The 23,042-nt window shown below is 41.3% G+C and overlaps 1 protein-coding gene and 1 long non-coding RNA gene across 2 annotated transcripts in view; one reads left to right on the top strand and one right to left on the bottom strand.

Annotated features, from left to right (window-relative positions):
• RIPOR2 (RHO family interacting cell polarization regulator 2) overlaps window positions 1–23,042 on the bottom strand; it is a 207,028-nt gene that overhangs the window by 123,148 nt on the left and 60,838 nt on the right. The window lies entirely within an intron of this gene.
• The window catches only part of LOC122429531, a 35,931-nt gene that overhangs the window by 2,015 nt on the left and 10,874 nt on the right, over window positions 1–23,042 (top strand). The window contains exons 2-5 of the long non-coding RNA XR_006266054.1: window positions 233–295; window positions 378–448; window positions 2,096–2,189; window positions 10,999–11,104. This is a non-coding gene — a long non-coding RNA (uncharacterized LOC122429531). The remainder of the gene's footprint in view (window positions 1–232; window positions 296–377; window positions 449–2,095; window positions 2,190–10,998; window positions 11,105–23,042) is intronic.

Here is a 23,042-nt window from a genome sequence, read left to right as displayed (position 1 = left end):
TTGGCCTCTTCATTTCAAGCCTAGTAAGAACCAGTGTTCCGCAGATACTTTGTAAATGAATGAGTAAAGGATTCCCTCAAGTTCTCTGATCTCACTGAGATCAGAGATTTTAGAAGGTTCCTATCAACGTGTGGGAGGGCCCCTGGGAGAGTAGCAGGTGAGCACTGGGTGTTAGGATGGTTGGGAGCAAAGCTCTGCCCATGAACGAACTTTACCTAACTTCCCAATACAGGGTGGAAGCACACGAGACCTGATCTGGTTTTGAACATTTGGAAGAACCTGTGTTGCCTTCCAGGTACTGCAGACCCTGTGCCCTGGTGACAAGAGGGACTGATTTTTCTCATGTAAATTAATTAGCTAATCCATGCACTTTACAGTTAAATAGATGTCTTACACAATGTTATCTGTCAACCACCAGAGGAGACATCTTCAGATTTTATCGACAAAGGTAAGACTTCCATAAATGGATCCCCTTCATGGTGTTTGATAAGGAATTCCAGAGCAAGGTGTTTATAATAAATATTCCTCCACCACTTTACCTCAGGCTTCCGCCCCTGTAGTTCTTTTTCTTGGTTCCTCTCTTCTTTTTAAACCATAAAATAAAACTATATAAAAGACTCTTAGTAGAAATATTAAAAACTGGCATAAGGGTAATTTCGTGGGAATGTTATGAAATTCCGGTGAGAAAAAGTTCAGACCTTCCTTCCTTCCTTCCTTCCTTCCTTCTTCTGGATAAGATTTTCACTGGCCCCTACCTAACACACAGACTACTCTGCTTCAGTAGTAATATTTAGTTCCCTTTTCTTTGTACTCACTGGGATAGATGGCACATGTGAACGGAACTTGTGGTAAAAATAACCTTGCCACAAAGGACTCCACCCCTGCTTACCTTCCGCTGGATCTAGCGGTAAATATGTAGCGAGTGGTAAATGGGGAGTTTCCTGTATTCTGCACTGTGTGTTGCCACACCACTATCTCCAGTAGAAAGAGCTAGAATGAAAAACGCATGCCTCTTTTGAAATGTGGTGAAGCAACACTGAATTCAGAAATACGATGACTACATTTTCTGTACTATATTGCATTCTTTTGCACAATATGAAAGAACACAACATGAGAAACCAACAAAGAAGGAAATAGAACCACCGAGGTTGTTGCTGGGCAGGCTGCAAGGAAAAGAGCAGAAAATTAAATGCCCCACCTAGCTAACATCCTCTCGTGGGTGTTATTTCTGTCTCCAAGGCTCTGAAACTCGCCTCTTGTCCATTATTCTTTCCCATCATCCATCCATTCATCTGTCCATCTATCCATCCATCCATCCACCCCAGATTCATTTGGTACCCTGCCATTCTAGCTGCTGGAAACACAGACTATCAGTGACATGCTGGTAAAGGTTAAAGAACTAGCTTCTGGGCAGGGTGAGGGGGAGCTGATGGGCAATATTTGTTGATTTTCATAGTGGAAATACTCCTACTGTGACTGATTTCAAGTTACCAACATGGATGGCATCACTGAACACAAAGCTGGGAAGTGACACACAGTAGCAAACCATTATATTGCGTTTTAATCCTACAGATACAATAGATGCAAAGACTTCATTAGTTAAATGGGGGGTAACTAGGAAGTGATAAGTTTTGGGTAATTGTTAAGTTTGTTGTCAATATATTCAATCGCACATTTACGTAACTTAACTTTATATAACAGCTGTTATAACAATCAGCTCACAACATTTCTAAAAATTTAACAATTGACTTTTGCTAGCAGGCATGAGTTGGCTCTAGCACGACACTGGACAGAGAAACGTAATGTTGGCCATCTGCTCTGTGAGAGCCTTTTTTGGTCTGGGAAAGAAGATGTACACATATGTAAATAATTAGTAACACTATACTTGATGTGGTGTCACAGCAGGGGAAAATGCTGGGTATCAGAATTAGTGGGGAAGTACAGTGAGACACCCCCCGCTACCCAGAATAAAATTACCTTGAGGAGAGGGTGGTGACCTGAATTCAACACAAGCACCAGAATACACAGAGTGGGGTTGGTTTGAACTCAGCATGTGGCTCTTTCTTTTTCAACAATATTTTCTATTTCTACTCAGTGTCTTCAGACCTAAACACCCTGGCACAATTGTTATCCTTGGCAGGGTGTTGACTGGGCAATGGAAAACAAGCCGAGACACCCCAGCAGGGCGGGTGAGTACTGGGGTGATCAAGGACCCCTTACCAAGTGATCAGGTAAAAGTAGTCATCTGTTGAACTGTGCAGGCCCTGTCTTCAGCAGCGACATCTCATGGCAACAAAATGAACAGCATAAATTGGATTGATGACATCTTCCAATTCCCACAATTCCTGGCATTGATAGCAAAATTTATGCCCTTTGGAAGGAGAAAGTCCCTGAGATTTTTAGACAGTTTGGTGGCTGGCCAGAACTTAAGGGGTTTCCTCCTAATGTGGCATATGTGGACTTAGGTAAATAGTTGGAAAAAAAAAAAAGCAACTAGGAGCTGTGACCGTCTATATTCTGATTTGGAGAGCAGGTTATAGGTGACAATCTGCCACATGTGTGTATGTGCACTTAGAGAAAAATATGTTGGCCAAAATGTTAACAAGTGATTCCCTCTGGATGACAAGTTCTGCAGAGAGGGTTTACTTTTGCCTGCACAATTTAATAATTTCATGGTTTCTTTTTTGTTTTTGTTTTTTTTTTTGCAAAAATTAATCAGTAGCTCAGTGGGTAAAGAATCTGCTTGAAGTGCAGGAGACCTGGATTTGATCCCTGGGTCAGGAAGATCCCGTGGAGAAGGAAATGGCAACCCACTCCAGTATTCTTGCCTGGAGAATCCTATGGACAGAGGAGCCTGGTGGGCTACAGTCCATGGGATTGTAAGAGTAGGACACAATTTAGTGACCTAAGAGAGAGAGAAAGACAAGTGAGGTTAAAGATGGAAATCTAAAACACAACCATAATCCCAATAGCTGGAAATAGCCACAGTTGGTATTTTGGTGTGTGACCTTCTAGACCTTCTCCTATGCATGGTGTTTTCCTTTGTCACCTCTCATCAGCCTTAGGCTAGTCTGTCTCTATTTCCTGACCTGCACTTCTGAGCACTAAGGGCCAAAACAGTTCATACTGTTATTGTAAATTTTTTAAGACAGTAAGCCCTTCATCTCAGCTCACACATTTTTTAAAGATATATCTCTACTCAAGAGGGAGGAGATAAATTTATACACATAACTGATTCATGTGGTACAGCAGAAACTAACAGAACATTGTAAAGCAATTACATGCCAATTTAAAAAATAACAAAATAATAAAAAGATTTATCTCTAATCAGCCCCTTTTCATTCCCCACAGCTATTTCAAAGTTTAAGTCATTCTTTGAATCTTATTTCCTATTTCAGAGAAAATACAGACCATCTGTACATTAAATAAATATTTTTCACACAATGTAAATTATTCTGTAATTTTATAAATCTTTTTCCTCTTACAATAGATGATGAATATTTCTTGCATGACTGCAAATAGTCTCCTACAATGAGATTTTATAATAATTTTTGAAAGTTAAAAAAATATTTTTCTTATTTTAAAAGCAGCACATGCTCATGGTAGAAAAATTGGAAAGTACAGCTAAAAGGAAGAAAAATGAAATACCTATAACCCCATCTCTGAGATGTAACCAATGGTCATAATTTTATATACATCTATTTTATTAATATATGTTTAGTCATTACAAGGATATGTTGTACAGCACAGGGAATATAGCCAATATTTTATAACTTTAACTGGAGTATAATCTATAAAAGTATTGAATCACTATGTTGTATACCTGAAATTAATATAATATTGTAAGTCAACTATGCTTCAATTAAATATATGTATATATAAAACTACAAGAAAAAATAGGTTCTGTTAGGCATCATTCTATATCATTTTTGATATATGAATCTTATCTCACTGAATTCTCATAACACATTGTAGAGTTGCTATTATGATGATAATCTCCATTTTCTAGATCAGGTGACCCAGGTTCTAAGAACTAAGTGTACTATCCAAATTTGCATCTCAGTAAGCAATAGATTTGGGATTTGGATGGAGGCAGTCTGCCTCTGGAGGCGGAATTTCTAACAACTCATCTACAGAGCTCTGAGCTTATAGAGAACACCTTCCCATGTTAAATATTTAATGAGAAATATTACTTTAATATTAGCATGGAAACATATACATTAGCATATGTAAAACAGATAGCCAATGGGAATTTGATGTGTGACACAGGGAGCTAAACCGGGTGCTCCTTGACAACCTAAAGTGGTGTGGGAGATAGGAGGCAGGTTCAAGAGGAAGGGGACATATGTATACCTATGGCTGATTCATTTTGATGTGTGGCAGACACCAATACAATATTGGGAAGCAATTATCCTTCAATTAAAAATAAATAAATTTTGAAAAAAGTATTACTTTCTATGTCACACTGATAGAGATCTACCATACCCCACAATAAGACAAATACTGAGTTTTGTTTACACATGGTTGTTTTAAGACTTTCATTTTCCATTCATAGTTGCGTGCGGGATTACTTTTATGCTGTGGATAAATTCTCAATTCAAATTCAGCTTCTTCCAAATGGTTAACCAGCCCTCCAAGTTTTAGTCATTGAGTAAGCTTTCTTCAGTGATTTAACTGCTACCTTTGTTCTTGCTTCTATCTTCTCTTGCTTTCCCTGGAAACTTGTTTTATTTAGTATCTGCTATCTCTCCTGGATCTTGAAAATCTGAACTAGCTTTGAGTTTTCTGTATATTTACTTGGTGAATTGATTGCTATACTTGTTCATTCAATGATACTTATATGGAATACAACAGTAAATAAGATTTTAAACATCTCTTGAGGCTTAAAGTCTAGTTTTATTATGTGCCAGGCAATGTTCTTAATGATTTAGAAATAACTCATCTGATCCTTATAACAAGGCAATAAGATAGGTACTATTTTTTAGTCTCCAGTTTTCATATGAAAATATGAAGAAGTTAAGTAGCTTGCCTAAAGTCTCTTAGCTGGTAAGTAGGGGATTGGGGTAAGTCAATAGTCAATTTCCATTTAATGCAATAAATGTTATTCATCATGGGGAAGTACAGGGTTCTGTGAGAGCTCTTAGCAAGGGCCATGAGGGTCAGGAAAGACTTTCAGAGAAAGAGACACCCAAATGACTCCTAAAGAATGAGGAGTAGACTGAATAGAGACTCCTGATGGGAACTGTGAGTGGGGAGTGGGAGTAGAAATAGTTAAGCTGGACAGAGACACAGTATAAAGTCCTAGAAAAGAGAGCAATAGAGAATGTTATGTACTAGAAACTGAAAGAAATGATGTGTGGTTGGGACAGAGGGTGGGGTAGGGTGGGAGGGAGGTGAAAGGTCCTGGGGTTGGAAGGGTCAACAGAAGTACATCATCTTGTGAGTCCCTTTACAGAAATGTAACTGCAGTTAAATATCAGAGGAGACAGAGAAAGGTTTTAAGCAGGAGAAAGGTTAGCTGCTGGGTAGAGGATGGATGTCAAGGAGGGCAAGAGTGTGGGCAGAGTCAACTGTTTAAGGGGTTCTTGCAACAATCTAGGTGAGAAATGATGTTGCTTGTAGAGCAGTAGAAATGAGATGAAGAGAAACAAACAGGTGGATTCAGATGTTTTCTCCAAAGGAGTTTGACTGAACAAGCAGTGAAAAGAAGGGGATTCAGTGATTACAATCTGGCCCTTGACTTAACCTAGTAATTTTCCCATATTACCATCTACGGCTTTGGTTTAAATGCAGATAATAAACAGACTAGACTTCCCTGGTGACTCATTGGTAAAGAATCTGCCTGCCAATACAGGAGACACAGGTTCGATCCCTGGATTGAGAAGATCCCCTGGTGAAGGAAATGGCAACCCACTCCAGTATTCTTGCCTGGGAAATTCCATGTTCAGAGGAGCCTGGAGGGCTATAGTACATGGGGTTGCAAAAGAGTCAGACACGACTTAGCAACTAAACAACAAATAACAATAAGACTTAATATGCAGAGGAGAAAAGATAACTTGTCTAGAGTCTAATCACAACCTGACATCCTCCTTCACCACTCACTAAACCCTTATTGAGGGAGATTTGCAAAGTTTATAGATGTGGCAAATGTTAAGTACATTATCTCTAGTGGTGGGATTGAAAGTGAAAGTGAATGGTGAAACAGATCACCAGCCCAGGTGGGATGCATGACAAGTGCTCGGGCCTGGTGCACTAGGAAGACCCAGAGGAATCGGGTGGAGAGGGAGGTGGGAGGGGGGATCGGGATGGGGAATACGTGTAAATCTATGGCTGACTCATATCAATGTATGACAAAACCCACTGAAATGTTGTGAAGTAATTAGCCTCCAACTAATAAAAAAAAAAAGAAAAAAGAAAGAAAGTGAAAGTGAAAGTGAAGTTGGTCAGTCATGTCCGACTTTGCGACCCCAAGGACTGCAGTCCACCAGACTCCTCAGTCCGTGGAATTTTCCAGGCAAGAGTACTGGAGTGGGTTGCCATTTCCTTCTCCAGGGGATCTTCCTGACCCAGGGATTGAGCCCGGGTCTCCCGCGTTGCAGGCAGATGCTTTATCATCTGAGCCACCAACTTGGGTCTAGTGGTGGGATTAGGCAAATTTAAAAAAAATTTGCAGCTTTATTGACATAAGTTTTGTGTACCATAAAATGTACCCATTTAGAGTATTTGGTTGAATGGTTTTGGGTATATTCAGAGTTGTGCAACCATTACCACAACCTAATTTTAGAACACATTCAATCTCTCAAAAAGAAACCCTGTACCAGTAAGTAGTCACTCCCTATTCAAGTTTTTGCACTTCACCCAGCCCCAGGCAACCATTTAGCCACTTTCTGTAGAAATGGTGGGATTTTTCGATTCTGGACATCTCACATAAATACCGTCATATAATATGCAGTCTTCTGTGGTTTGCTTCTTTCACTTAGTATCATGTCTTCAAGGTGCATTCTTGTTAAAACACGTAACAGTACTTCATTCCCTTTAATGGTTGAATGACATTCCATTGTATAAATATACCACGTTTAGTTTATACATTCATTAGTTAGTAGGCATTTGAGTTTATTCCACCTTTTGGCTATTAAGAAGATTGCAGCCTTGAACACTGACTGTACACCTTTTTGTGTGGAACTGTGTTTTCCAAAGCTACCACACCATTTTATATTCCCACCTGCAACGTGTGACAGTTTCAGCATCTTTGCATCTTCTTTAATATTTGCTATTATCTGTCTTCACATCCCAGTGGGTGTAAAGTGGTATCTCACTGCAGTTTTGGTTTGCATTTCCTAACAACAAATGATGTTGGGCAATTTTTCATTGGCTATTTGTAGATATTCTTTAGGTAAATGTCTAGACAAATTCTTGGCCTATTTTAAAAACTGGGTTATTTATCTTTGTAAGCATTCTTTACATATTCCAGACACAAGCCCCTTATGAGATGTGTGATTTGCAAGTATTTTCTCCTATTCTGTGGGTTATATTTTCTTGATGATGTCCTTTGATACAGAAAATTTTATATTTTGATGTAATTAAATTTTTTCATTTGTTTGTTTACCTGTGCTTTATAAGAAACCATTGCCTAATCCTTTAGTCATTAAAGGATTTAAATCCTTTAATGTCATTAAAATTTGTTCCTACGATTTCTGCTGGGAAATCTGTAGTTTTAGCTCTTACATTTAGGCTAAGGTCCAAATTGAGTTAGTTTCTGCATATTGTGTAAGCAAAAAGTCCAACATCTTTCTTTTGCATGTGGTTATTCAGCACCATTTGCTGAAAAATTCCCCATCTGAATTGTCTTGGCATGCCTAGTTTTACTCTTTATACTTTCTTTCCCCAAATTATCAAAAGACAGAAAGAAAGAACATCAAATCCACAATTCTCCTCCTTTTAATAGAAAAAGCAGTAGTTCATTAGAAACAGCATATGATCCAAACATTTCAGTTGAGTTGGATTTAGCTGGGGATCCTTTCTGACATACAATGAAGTCATTCCTTTATCTTTTCCCCCCTGTGAAAACAGCCAGTCTCCTCTCAAGTCCTACTGTTTTAGAGTTTATGAGAGCAGAACTAAGCAACACTGAATTTCAGCATACAAGTAAAGTGAAGCTCCTTAAAAATAGCTAATAATTTCCTTAAGGAAGTTATGTGTCAGATACCTGGGAGAAGTTACTCTTGTGCTGGGGTAGGAAATAAATGTAGTTTAGCTCCAAGAGTTATTTGATTATAATGCCAATTTAAAAATCTTGTCAAGGTTTATGGAGAAGCACATAATGTTTGGTATTATACATTTGCCAAATGAAACTTTAAAATGCTTAACTCCCTCAGAGGACATTGCTGGTAGTATTCTCAACTGTATCAGTCTTTGGTGAAAGTTATCTTGGTAACAGGTTAACACTGTTAATGGTTTCACCCAGTGAGATCTTTTGGGAAAAAACTTAAGGAAATACTCTAGGAGTAGAAAAACTACATACAAAGATATTTTGCTATAGGCAAAAATGGGAAAATATCTCAATGCCCAAGAAGCAGAGGAGGGATAAATAAATTAGGTTCTACAGTGAAACAGAACCCTAAATAATAACTGTGGTCTGGTAGTCACATGAATGCATATACTAAATAATGAAAGTGAGCAAAACAGAATTTGCACATACCTCTTAATTGAAATGGTCTAAGGATGGATGGATGCTGACAAAGCTTAAAATTAATATAATATTAAAATCCATTTGATCTTTTTGCACAGAAAAAAGGCTACTTGAATGTAAAATGGAAGTAAAATTCTTTCTGAAAGCCCAAATAAGCAACTTTTATAAGCATAAAATAAAATAAAACAAAATAAATCTTTTTCTTAGTTATTTCCCAGCTCGTCAAATCCTTATTTTGATAGCTAGGAAAAAAGAATAAAACTTTGGAAAGAAGAAAGTAAAGAGTTCTCAGAATCTAGCTATTGAGAATTCTCATTCCTGAGAAATGCAATCCATGCCTTAATGAAGCATTATTTCTTTTATGCTGATGAATTACATTAAGAATGTGTCTGCATAGAGTTTGGGGTGAGAAAGAGTGAGGTTTCAGTTGGGGAGGTATGCTAATTTACTGGGGCTGCTATAGCAAAATACTAAAACCACAGAAATGGATTCTCTCCTGGGTCTGGAGTCTGAAATCAAGGTGTCGGTAGGACTCTGAGGGGAGCCTGTTCCATGCTTGCTCCCAGCTTCTGGGGACTCCTGTCAGTCCTTGGCGTTCCCTGGCTTGCAGGCACATCATTTCAATCTCTGCCTCTGTCATCACATGGCACTCTCTCCCTGTGTCTCTGTATCTTCTAAAAGGGTATGGATTACAGGCCCACCTCACTCCAGTATAACCTCATTTTAACAAAGCACACTTATAATAACCCCTTTTCCAAATATGGTTATCATGTGAGGTACTGTTAGGACTTCAATCTTTTGGGGAAGACAAAGTGAGTGATAGTTGCTCAGTCATGCCTGACTCTTTGCAACCCTGTGGACTGTAGCCTGCCGGGCTCCTCTGTCCATGGAATTCTCCAGGCAAGATTACTGGAGTGGATTGCCATTTCCTTCTCCAGGGGATCTTCCCGACCCAGGGATCCTGCATTGCAGGAGAGTCTTTACCATCTGAGCCACCAGGGAAGCCTACTATTAAGAGACATTTCTAAGTATGAAGACAGGTCAACTTAAAATGTATCAGCAGATACATGCTTGACTTTATCTTATAATCTATAGACAATACATTAGAATATGTAATGAATCCATACACCTTTTCCAAAGGAATACCCAAGACAGAAGGGAGGACAAAATTCAACCCTTAACAGGTGGCCTTGGAAATAATTTAACTAATATATTATTCGGATTCATTCCAGAATGTTCTCAGAACAAAATCTAGGCCCACGACAGGTCCTAGGAGTATCCACTCAGGAAAAGTAGTTGGTAGTGGGGGATTAACTCAACATTCAGAAAACTAAGATCATGGCATCCAGTCCCATCACTTCATGGCAAATAGATGTGGAAACAATGGAAATAGTGACAGACTTTATTTCTGGGGCCTCCAAAACCACTGCAGATGATGACTGCAGCCATGAAATTAAAAGACGCTTGCTCCTTGGAAGAAAAGCTATGACCAATCTAGACAGCATATTAAAAAGCAGAGACATTACTTTACCAACAAAGGTCTGTCTAGTCAAAGCTATGGTTTTTCCAGTAGTCATGTATTGATGTGAGAGTTGGACTATAAAGAAAGCTGAGCGCCGAATAATCGATGCTTTTGAACTGTGGTGTTGGAGAAGACTCTTGAGAGTCCCTTGGACTTCAAGGAGATCCAACCAGTCCATCCTAAAGGAAATTAGTTCTGAATATTCATTGGAAAGACTGATGCTGAAGCTGAAACTCCAATACTTTGGCCACCTGATGCGAAGAACTGACTCATCTGAAAAGACCCTGATGCTGGGAAAGATTGAAGGCGGGAGGAGGAGACAACAGTGGATGAGATGGTTGGATGGCCTCACTAATGCGACGGATGTGAGTTTGAGAAAGCTCTGGGAGTTGCTGATAGACATGGAAGCCTGGCCTGCTGCAGTCCATGGGGTCGCAAAGAGTCAGACACGACTGAGTGACTGAACTGAACTGAATGGGGGATTGGTCCTATGAGAGTAGGATGGATTGCTCTAATAAACTGCTGACTATTCTTCCTGAGAGGGTGGCCTCACTTCTGGCTGACCAAGGAAATAAATGGTTAAGCCTGATGCGTGAAGACAGATGGAGGCTATTGCAGGGGAGCTTCTCTTCCCTTGATTCTGTATTTCCACATAGAGGAACACACAGTAGAGAAATGGCCCTGTCCTCATCCCTCCCTCATTCAGCCTTCTCAGTGGAGGAGGAGTGACTGGGCTGATTGGTGAATTTGGAAGATGCTTCAGCCATCCTCTTTGTCTCCTCTTTAGGGCCAGCTGCCTCTGTGTCCTCTGCTCGTCCACACACTAAACTGTCCTAGGGCAGTGTCCCATGGGGGAGGCTAGCAGTTGTCCAGTGCTGCTTATGACCAGGCGGGTAAGTCTGCCCAGTTCTGGGGAGGAGGGCGGATGGAGATTAACCCATCACTTGGCCAAGAGATCTAAGCCACACCGTCCAAACTGGTCTTTATCTACATTGGAAATGTGTCTGCATTTTCTGTAATACAGGTGTTATTTTGATTTTCTTCTGCCTATTTTCTCTATCTAAGTTTCATATGGTTCCAAATTTGGGGGGGTTGGTAAGATGCCTCTCTAGGTTTCTTGCACCTCCAGAAAAGATGCACTTAGCTCATTTGCAGATACTCCCTCTGCGCCAAGATACCAGATGTCACAGACATAAAGGAGGAATATGGAGGATGCCTATTATTAATCTCCATCTCCCAAGCCCTTCCTCCTTTCAGTCATGAGTGAGGGGCAGGATGTGCTAAAGCCCTGAAAGGGGCAGTGGTGAGAATAAGAGGATGCTTTGTCCATTTCTAGCTGCTTTTGTGCCCATTTATCAACCAGCAAACATTTAAGGAGAGTCTGCTCTGGGCAAGGTGCCATCCGAGTCCCCACTGGGAACACAAAGAACCGTAAGGCAAACAAAGTCCATCCTCAATAGATTTACAGTCTTGTTGAAGAAACAAGGCACATAAAAAAGACAAGTTACAAAACAAGACAGGATGTGGTCAGTGCCAGTGAGTTTTACAGGCAGTGAAAGAGCCATGAAAATTCAGAGGAAGAAGAACACTGTGGAACACTTTTAACTGATAAGAAACTGGGGAGACTTGTAGGAGAAGAGAGTATTCCAGGCCAGGCGAACTGTGTGTGAAAAGTTAGAATGTTCAAGATATTTTAGTAAGCAATTGGAGCAAGGTTTAAGGAGTCCCTGCTCTGTGAAGCCAGGGGATGAGGTGGATACAGAATAACATGGTTGTCAAGAGAGTGGGCTCTGAAGCCAAATGTGTAGTCTGCAACTCCAGCTTGGACTCATCGGGCAGCTCTAGGGCAAGTCATTAAAGTCTACAAGCTTCAATTTACCCCTCTGTGTGCTAGGTTTTGAGGTTACAACACTAAGTAACAAAAGTCCTATTTAATAGTTTGGGCTTACTGTACAACAGGGTGCTATTTTAAGAACTTTATGTGTTAATTTGTTTAACCCACAGAGTAACCCAGGAAAGTGGGTGCTTTCATTAGCCTTGTTTTATAAATGAAGAGGGCGTCCCTGGTGGCTCAGATGGTAAAGAATCTGCCTGCAATGCAGGAGACGGGGTTCAATCCCTGGGTCGGGAAGATCCCTGGAGAAGGGAAAGGCTACCCACTCCAGTTTTCTTGCCTGGAGAATTCCATGGACAGAGGAGTCTGGCAGGTTACAGTCCATAAGGTTGCAAAGAGTTGGACACAATTGGCAACTAGCACTACCACTATAAATGAAGAAAGTCTGGTCCAGAGAGGTGAATCTCCTTGCTCTAGGTCTTACAGCCCACAAGGAGCAGAGGCTGGATGCCCACCCAAGCAGGCTGGTGCCAGAACCCATGCTCTTAACTCATTGTGTGAACTGGCCTTTGAGGTGGAGGGTTCTCAAAGGGTGTGGCAGGGTGATATGCAATGGCATAGTGCAGTAATGACCTTGAGCACCAGATAAGGAAAGTAAGAATATCTTGCAACTGGAATTCTTTTCCATCTACTGTTTTGCTGGTTAAATAAGTTGCTCTGGACTTATAATTATAGGTTCCATGTGGCCACTGAAGGCCTTGCAGGAGAGACAAATAAAAAAACTATTTTAGGATTGTTCTTTCTGTGACATAAATTATGGTTTGGCGGGGAGAGAGTTTGGAGGTAGCGGGCACTAATTATAAGGGATGATAAGGCCTGGATCTAGGGCAGGGGCTGTGGGAATAAAAACTGAGGGACCTATTTGAAAGATGCTAAAAGGAAGAATATTAGCATCATTTAACAATGCTTAATATACTAGTCTGTCATAATATTTATGACAGATACAGAGTTGTGGTTTTTAAATGACTTTGCAATCTCTAATTAATTAATCTATTTAACATGCCAAGAGACATCGTTAATTTTTAAAGGAGGCAGTTGATCTCAAGAAAGCATACTTTTCTTTCATAGTCCATCTTTTCATTTGGTTTTCATGGTATTATACATTGCCTGTGAGAGGTAAGAGAAAAGAGGCTTCATGTTTGTTTACTGTGCTAAGTTTTGAGGCTACTTAAAGAATAGCATTTGAGAAGGGGTAACCTAGAGCTAAAACAGGAGACTGTCAATGGATGGATGTAAAAATGTGACAGTTCTTCTGGCCACATTAGTTCTATGAAAACCTCACAATTTAGAAAATGAAGTACACCTGTTAATCTTCAAGAGCAATATTAGAAAAGTCAATAGCTGCATTTGCTTGATGTTTTAGGATTCAGTGGTCTGGAAATGAAAGAATGGTTCATAATACCTTCGTTCTGTTTGAGGCCAGGTGGGAGAGAATTTGAGCTCCAAATTCCACTGGGGCAGGAATATCTAGTCCTCCAACATTTAACCCTTCCTTGGTTGGCTATGGAGACCTCAGCAGAGGAGGCCAGAAGGTTTTGTGGGTTAGGACACGAACATCTTTGGGGGGAACCATCATTCTGCCTACCTTGGAGGGAGAAATCTTTAGGTCATTCAGTCCAATTAAGACGGGGAATGCTTTTACAAATTATCTGCAGATCAGTGATTTTTCTTTCTTTCTTTTTTTTTTTTTAATATTTATTCATTTATTTGGCTGCACCAGATCTTAGTTGCAGCATGTGGGATCTAGTTACCTGACCAGGGATCGAACCTGGGCCCCCTGCATTGGGAGCTCAAAGTCTTAACCACTGGGCCAGCAGGGAAGTCCCAGATCAGTGACTTTTCAAGACTGCTTTATTGTAAAATAAAACATAAAGAAAAATATGCAAAACAAATATATAGCTAATGAATTAGTATAAGGCAAATACCACTGTAACTTCAACCGAGGTCTAGAACTTAAACTTTGATGGCCACTGCCCAAACCCCTTCCTCCATATGCCCCTTCCCTAATCTAATCAATAACCTTCAAAATTACTCATCACAATTCCAGATAAATTAATTTTCCTCTGTCTTGCAAGAGTTTCAAACTCTAGAAATTTGTAGGATCTCTGATTATCACAACTGAATAAACTGAGTACTTGGAAACTTTTACACAATCAACTGCAGCATGAAGCAAAATGATTGCCTCATGTAGAGAAACAGAATGGGATTAGGTGAAAGGCACAATAAGCAATATTTTTTCCTCCCTTGGCTCTGGTACAATTTCTTCTCTCTAGCTATGGAGAAGAAATAGAGTCTGTGAAGTCATGCTTCCCATGTCAAGTTCTCCGTGCTTTTGAACATCAAGATCTTAGCCTGGGACCCCTGAGGGTCAGCACATAAAAGTCAAATGGACAGATTGCCATCAAGCTTTCTGCATGACCCACGCTAAGGCATCTTACAAAGCTCCTTATATAATGGTAACAATAATAATATAATTAAAGTATACATATGATTGACTGAATGATTCTTTCTGGGAATAAAGCACTCAGCGGGGCAATTTCTTCGGGGAGTGGGAGTGTTTTTCACACTTGAGCTACGGAAGTAAGTCACCACTGGGGAAATCACAAACCGGATATTTCATTATCATTATACAAAATCTGCGTGGAGTTTTATTGTCTTATCACCCTTATTAATACGGCATTAAGTTTACCAAATTACCTAACTCTAGCCCCAAATGTTTTGTTTAATACTGTGTTTTTGATTCCTGTATCAGACAGCTGGGATGCCATGTGCTGGGGCCCTGTCGAGTTGGGAAATTATACATTTGATGATTATGAAATTGGGCTTGATTGATTTAATCACCGTAATCACTGGCATTGTGCAAATATGCAACCGGGAGGTTTTCATTCTGACAATTATGTACGATGAAGTCATGTTACACGGGAGGCTCATCCCTGTGTTTATTTCTGTCTAAATGGGAAGGAGGATGGAGAACTAGGCATGATCCAGGGTACAGCACTGCTGGGTGAGTCCACATCCTACAGCCCAGGAAAGACAAGTTCAAGTAACCAGCTTGGTGAAGTCACTGTACCTGGCTCCCTCTGGATTTGGGATGCAAAGATTTTGTATCTAATTCAGTATGTGAGTATGCCATTACCTCTCAAGGAAGATTAAAGGGCAGAGTATCTGGCACATGGTAGGAGCTCCCTGAGGTCTGCTTCTTTCCCCATGATGAGTCCTTTGTGGGGAGTCCAGGGGTGGAGCTACTCCAGACCATCATCCTCCCCTGTAACCACCTGTTACCCTGAACACCCTAGGGTGAAGCCGGCTGGAGGGGCGTGAGTGCTTTCCTCCCTCCTGGCACTAGAGATGGTTCAAGTTATTGACCAAAGGAGTCACTGGGAAGTGGTACAGAATCAGGGGATCCAGTCAGTCTTTGAGAAAGGCTTTGAGGAAAGCCGGCAAAGCCGAAGCCAGTCTCTTCATTATCAATCTCAGAACTCTGGCTGGGAAAGAAGCATGCTGCAGCTCGGGAAATTGGCTAATTTTCACCATGTTCTGGGGAGTGATTTGGAACAAGGCTGTGTGTGGGAGGGTGGAAGTGGGCACTGAGAAGAGAGAAGGATGCGGGGGGAATCCTGGGACTAAGATATTGCCCAAGGGCAGTGTAAAGGACAAAGACACCTTGTCCACTGCCACCACGCACAGAATCACAGTGGAACGGAGGAGGACTCTGAAAACCATTTGTTCCAACCCCTTCATCTTGCTGCCAAGGGACTGAGCCTGGTGAGAGTGATGAGGATCACACAGCTGACAGGAAGTCAAGTGGTCCTTACAACACAGGTCTCCCAACATGTCTTATACACGTTTCCCAGGTGACTTGCTGCACTTACAAATTCGTTTACAACATCTAATTGGCCCCTCACTGCAACAAAAGATCCTGCATGCTGCACCAAAGACCCAAGGCAGCCAAACAAATAAATATTAAAAACACATATAACTGGCCCCTCTTCTAACTGGCATAAAGCTTCCATTAGGGCAAAACTTTGCTGCATGAATTAAAGAATATGCTACTTATTTTCCTGTGAGCTAATATGAGATCTAATTTAATCCTCAAGGTAGCTCTGTAGGTAGATATTTTCATTATTTTCTTTTATGGGTGAAGATAATTGAGGATTCAGAGAAGGTACGTGATTCAGAGATTAAATGTCAGGCCTTTGAATTGGAACCCCGGTCCTCAGAGTCCCCCAAGCCCCACGTTTCAGCTGCAAGACCCCAGTCCTGTGACACGCAGTGAACTTTCATACATCACACCTTGATCCCGTGCATCCAAGGTTGACTTCAGTTGCCATTTCTGTATCAAGGATTTGTATTCAGTGATCAAGCAGTAGCTTAAGAATTCTGAGCTACTACTGGTGCCAAGACAGAAGGTGAGCCCTCTCTCGCTTGGGGGGAGCATCTCTGGGGTATTTTCAATGTCTGCTCCTGATAAGGTCACTCCTTGCTGAGCAGAAGCACTTTTTATACCCAGCCTTCAGCCAGACGACCTGTGGATTAGAACCTCTGCCTGTAACAAATCCTTGTGCTTGTGGCTATATCAGTGGTTCTCAGCTGGGGCAATGGTGCTCCCCCAGTGTCTGGAAATATTTTTCGTGGTCAAAAATGGCAGGTGGGGAATGGAAGGTTGCCACCGGCCTTAATGAGAATAGGGTAAGGATGCTGCAAAAACAAGCAGAACTAGGGTGAGGCAAGTGAAGCACCTAGGATGCACGATTTAATGAGGTACCTTCTCTGAGAGTCATGCAAATGATGGACCAATATTTGCAGGTCCCTGAAAGCAAGTGTCTCCTTAAACTGTGTGCCCCAGATGTCCCACTTGCTGCACCCCAGTCCCTGGCCTGCTGTAAATAGCCTATGATGCATAAGACAGCCTCCAGCAACACAGAGTTAGCCAGCTAACCTGCCATAGCAGGGTAAGAAACCCGAACTACACCATGGTATCAGTTGCCTGAACAATACTGAATAGGGTTACACCTTTCAGAGACAGTGCCTTTGACTCCTGGCTGCTTCTGCAGGTGGCCAGTTACATCAGCTCACTGCTTTTCTTTCTCTTCAACCAGTTTCCCATCATTAGACAAGTTGTACACAGCGCTTGTGAGAGAACCTAGGTGTTCCAGGGCAACAGCTCTCAAATTTTAGCTTGCATCAGAATCACCTAGAGCTTGTTAAACCACAGATCTCTGGGCCCCACCCCAGTGTCTCTGATTCAATAAGCCTGGGGTAGGGCCAGCTGGAAATGTCATTTTTGCACGTGCTCCCAGGTGATACTGTTACTGCTGGTCCATTGACCACAGTTTGAGGACCATTATTCTAGGGCCTGGCTATGCAGAGTGGCCCGGGGACCTGGGAGTATCTGATCACCTGGGAGAAATGCAGACACTCTGGCCCTCCCCTGTTGAGCTGCTGTGGGTAAGAATCTGAATTTGCAAGTTAACAGATCCCTAGGTGATTCACGTGCACATTGAACTCTGAGGCGCTGGCCTCAGAAGCAGTGGTTCTCCATTCTGGTTGCGCACTAGAAAAACCAGAGGAAGCCTTTGACTTACTGAGTGAAGAACCTTTATTCACTATTCTTCATGGGAGGGGCAGTTTTGAATCACTAGGTGAAGGGGTGGCGGGGGGTGGGGGGCTGAGACCCAGTGTACACTTGAATTGTCAAGGCGCCCACTAAGCCACCAGGCTGCAGTCTAAGGTGGACGGATAGGTCCAGGACCAGTGCAAGGATGGGTTTCCCTGACGAGGCTCCCTGTGACCTGCCCTGCCCTGCTCTCCAACCTCACCTCCTTTCGCTCTCTCTCCTACTTGCTCAGCCAGGCATCCGGCCACTGCCCCTCCCCTATTTCTGTTCTTCCACCCTTCTGAGCTCACTCATCTCAGGACCTTCCTACTTCAGGCTTCCCTTCCTGGACAGACTTCCCCAGAGTCCCCTCCCACCAATCCCAGACAGCTCCCAGCTCCACTCTTTCTCTCCCACTGCCCTGTCTGATCTTCTTCAAGGACTTGTTACCCTTACTGTGTGAAATTATCTATTGATTACATGTTAATCATCTGCCTCCTCCACCAGAGCAAGACAGAACTGCTTCACAGAGTAGGTGCTCAGTAAGTATTTGTGGGATAAACAAAATGAATTCATTTGGGCATAGTTTTAAGGCTCAGAGTTCAAATGCCTTTTCTAAGAGAGGTAAGAGATCTTTGAAGTTCCTGGGTAGGAAGTTTGGGAAAAGAGGAGAGCTGAGGCAGGCAAAGCATGGAAGCTGCAGGGGAAAGAGGCCCTGCTGTTGGTGAGAGCAGCAGGAACCACGAAAAACAGAAACACCTAATCTGGATGTTTACCTTGTGAGGGATGTCTTGGAAATCCCTTACTCCTTCTGTCCTATAAAGTTTTCAGTAGAGTCTACATCACCCAGTAATAACTTTGGAGGGGAGAGGATTATTATTATGTTGTTGTTGTTGTTTAGCTGCTAAGGACTATTTAGGGGAAACTGAAAGTGATTCTGAATTCTGCGTACGGATTGTCACAGGGCTTAGAATGAAGGGACAGGTTTCAGGAAGTGAGAACAAAGACTGAGGAGAGCTAGTAACTGGGCCACTTCTGAAATACAAAGCCCTGCCCTTTCTCCCATGACAGGTAAATGGGACCCTCTTGTGGAGGAGCCCAAGAATGTATAACAGTAATCTGTGGGGAACCACACATCTCTCAGGGTATAGCTTCCAGGCCCACGTGAACACCACCCCCGGGGTATGGAGAGAGAGCAGAGACTGGTGAGCCCCTGTGGCTGTGTTTTTAAAGAATGGGGGGGTGGAGAGAAGGGTAGAAATTCTGAAGGTGGGAAATATTGGGCTGATTGTCAGGAGGGACAAAAAGGTAGATTTTAATTGAGTCTCTGGTATTATTGTATGGTGGTTAGGAGCCCACACTCCGCAGTCAGATGACCTGTGTTTGAATTCTGGCATCACTATCAATGAGCTGTGTGGCCTTGGGTAAATAGCATAAATTCTTGAAGTACCAGCTTCCCCATTGGAAAATGGAGACAATAATAGTAACCACCTCATGCTACTGTGAAAACCAGATGAGATAATCCATGTAAAGCTCCTAAAACAGTGTCGGGAACATGCCCAAGTCTACCTGTGACTGTATTACTGTTGTTTTGCAGTTGTTACTGTCGCCATTGCTGTGGTTGTGGTTGTTGAAGAAAATACTAAAATGAATTACTAAAGGAATGATTCATTGAGACTTAGAAGAAGAAGCAAAGACCACCAGCAAGGGTAGCATTCACCATGCTTAGTCACAGTTTCAGCACGGACTCTTTCCATTCAGAGCAGACACTGGCCAGAAGCAATGACGTGGGTTCACTAACAACAAGCCAGCCTGACATCACTGCTTGATTTGCCAGGGCGACTCAGATCAGAGGGATCAGGGCGACCTGTTGCATCTGGATTCGGCAAGTCGCTGATGAACACATTCAGCATATCCCGATGGACAAGATGGGGATGTGTACTGGATAAGGGGATGATGGAGCCAGTTATAACTGACTGGCTGATGCCTACCCCGCAGGAGCCCTGGCAGCCTACTGTGGCTCTCTCCTACCCCTTTCAAAATTTTAATCAATGGTTTAGCATGGGTATTTTGCAACTTTATTTTTGGCAGCATTATTTTCCATCTTATGCATCGTTAAGAGAAAGCCCTGGATACAATACAGATGAAAGGAGAGCTGCTCTGATGAAAGGGTCAGATGACAATGGGGAGGGTGCCCTTCATCTCCTGAAGGAGCTGTGAAAGATTTAGAGCTCTGTGGTTTGAAAACTGAGCTAGAAGGAGCTATAGAAGCCACACTTGACAGATTTGCAGGTAAGAACACTGAAAAGCAGTGACTCCACTGCCTGAGAGTGCTGGGTTCCCAAGGCATAGGAGACAACATGATAAACTGCCCGAGAGCTTGGCCTTTAAATACAGCAAATATGGATGTGACTCTGAACAAGTTACCCAAGCCAAGTCACAAATTCTTCAACTATAAAATGAGAGTAATTGTGTCTACCTCCTAGGGTTATTTGTGAGATTCAAGTGGAAAAATGGCCATAAGAGCTTTTGACATATTATTCTTTTTAATACTATTATTATCATTAATTATCTTTACTTGATGAAACCAAATTCAGCAAAATGACATTTAACAGGGTAAAAATACAATCTTATATTTGAATCCTACAACGATATGCAGAAACACAGAGATGGAGTTCATTAGAAGTTCATGTAGGAAAAAAAACACACAGGTATTTTTGTTGCCAATGAAACTCAACGTAAAAGTCAACCAAGAGTCGGCTTGCTCAGTGTGACAGGAACGACAGGAAAAGAGCACATAGACTGTAGAATTTAGGACATTTCCGTCTTCCTTGCGCCTAGTCAGTTCCCCACCCCCATCCCCATGCTGAGAGTCACACTCTCTCAGGGAAATAAAAGAATTGGACTTTTCGGAGAAGGTTGGTAAAGTCTCTATACACAAATCACAATGTTTGAGGATAGTTAGAGGATTTAGGATATTTACCTTGAAGAAGAGCAACCTCAGAGGAGGGTTAACAGGGGAGAGGCTCTCAGGTATCTGAGTAGGGCTCAGGGATTTAACAATGACTCAAAGGGAGAACTGGATGGTGGAAGCTTCAGAGAGGTAGATTTCAGCTCCATATAATGAAACACCAAGAACAAAGATGTTTGTCCAGCAAAACAATGAACTGCCTGGGAGGTAACAAATTCCCTGTCATGTGCTGTGTGAGTGACTTGGCGGGGTATATTACAGAAGGAACTCGGGGTATATTACAGAAGGAACTCATGGGTGGTTAGACTGGATACATTTTTAAAGCCCTTTCAACCTTGAAAACTGTTTTACTAATGAATTTTGAAATGCTGAGTAATGACTTTATCTTAAGGGTGGAGACAAGGATAGGATCTCTTTATTGGAAATGTCTGTTAATATGAAGCTTGGACCAGTACTCAGGCTGCAAGTGGGCTTGCCCAACTGTTGAGGGAAACAGGCATTTTTCAGCTCTTTTGATTGTCTTAAAGTACAAATTTGAGAACAATTAATAGAAAGAGAAGGAGCAAGAAAAGAAGGAAGGAAGGGAAGGAAGAGGGAAGGAGAAAGGGAGATATCTGTCAAAATACATTCACTTGATCTGAACAGACATCTCCTCAAATAAGATATCTAAATAGCTAATTAGCACATGGAAAGATGCTCAACATCATTATTCATCAGGAAACGAAAAGCCAAACTACTGTAAGATGCCACTCCACACCCACTAGGATGGCTATGTCAAAAAGATAAACAATATCAAGTGTTGAATAGGATGTGGAGAAACTGGAATCCATACATCGCTGGTGGGAATAATGGTGCTGCAGCTTTAGAAAACAGTTTGGCAGTTCCTCAAATGTTATGGTTCAGTTCAGGTCAGTCGCTCAGTCGTGTATGATAAGAGCCAGCAATTCTATTTCTAGGTATATACTCAAGAGAAACAAAAACACATGTCCATGCAAAAGCTTGTTCCTAGTAGCATTATTAATAATAGCCAAAAATGAAAACAACTTAAATGCCCACCAACTGATGAATGGATAAACACAATGTGGTCATTCATGCGAAAGTGAAAGTCACTCGGTCGCGTCAGACTTTTTGCGACCCCATGGACAGTAGCCTGCCAGGCTCTTCTGTCCATGGAATTCTCTAGGCAAGCATACTGGAGTGGGTAGCCGTTCCCTTCTCCAGGAAATCTTCCCAACCCAGGGATAAAACCCAGGTTTTCCTGCATTGCGGGCAGATTCTTTACCATCTGAGCCACCAGGTTATTTGTGTAGTGCAAGAATTCAACAATGAAAAAGAATGAAAACTGATACACACTACAGCATGGATGTACTTACGAAACCTTATACTAAGTGAAAGAAGCCTATCACAAGAGACTATATATTGCACGATTCTACTGATGAAATATCCAGAATAATAAGCCAGTTTACAGAGATAAAAAGTAGATTGGTGGTTGCTAGGGACTGTGGGAAAAGGAAAAATAGATAGTGACTGCTAACAGGGGTTCCTTTGGGGATGATAAAATACTCTAAAATTGATTGTGGTGATGGTTGTACAGCTCTGAACATACTAAAAACATTAAATTGTACACTTTAATTAGGTGAATTGTATGGCACGTGAATTATATCTCAATAAAGCTGTTACATAGATATACATATTATACATGTAATGTGAGTGTACATATATATGTGTGTGTGTGTATATATATATATATCCATTTTGAAATTCTACGGAACTATTAACTGTTAACTGTAATAGTCCAACTAAACCTTAAGCACTTAGAAATATTTACACCAAGTATAACAAAGAATGGGAAATGTCCATTAATAAAAAACTCTTCTAAATAAAATAAATATGTATAAAGAAAAAGATGAATTATCCTCTAATTAAAAACTAGAAAAGGAAAAGATGAATAGCACAGTAAAAAAAAAAATAACTGGGTAAGGACAGTGTTTAAGAGAAGTATAAATGAACAGTAAACTCAGAAATGCATCAAACTCATTAACAGCTAAAGAGATGCCAATGGAAGCATTTATTGGTCTAGTATTTCTGGAGAGCAAATTGGAAACATGCTAAAAGAATCTCAAAAATACTAATCCCTGTTGATAATTTTACATTTAGAAATATAATAAGGAAATAATCAAAGAATATACACAAACATACTATTATGGCATCATTTACAATGGAAAAAAATTGTGAAACACCAAATGTATGACAATAAGAAAATAGTTACATACCTTATGGTACTTCCATATGTTGAAATACCATGCAGCCATTTAAATTTTGTTTTTGAAGATGAATATATTATACTAGAAAATGCTTACAATTATAAGA

The sequence above is a fragment of the Cervus canadensis genome, chromosome 28 (genome assembly GCF_019320065.1).
Source record: "Cervus canadensis isolate Bull #8, Minnesota chromosome 28, ASM1932006v1, whole genome shotgun sequence".
In the NCBI taxonomy this organism is placed as follows: domain Eukaryota; kingdom Metazoa; phylum Chordata; class Mammalia; order Artiodactyla; family Cervidae; genus Cervus; species Cervus canadensis.
This window is presented reverse-complemented; position numbering and strand designations above follow the sequence as displayed.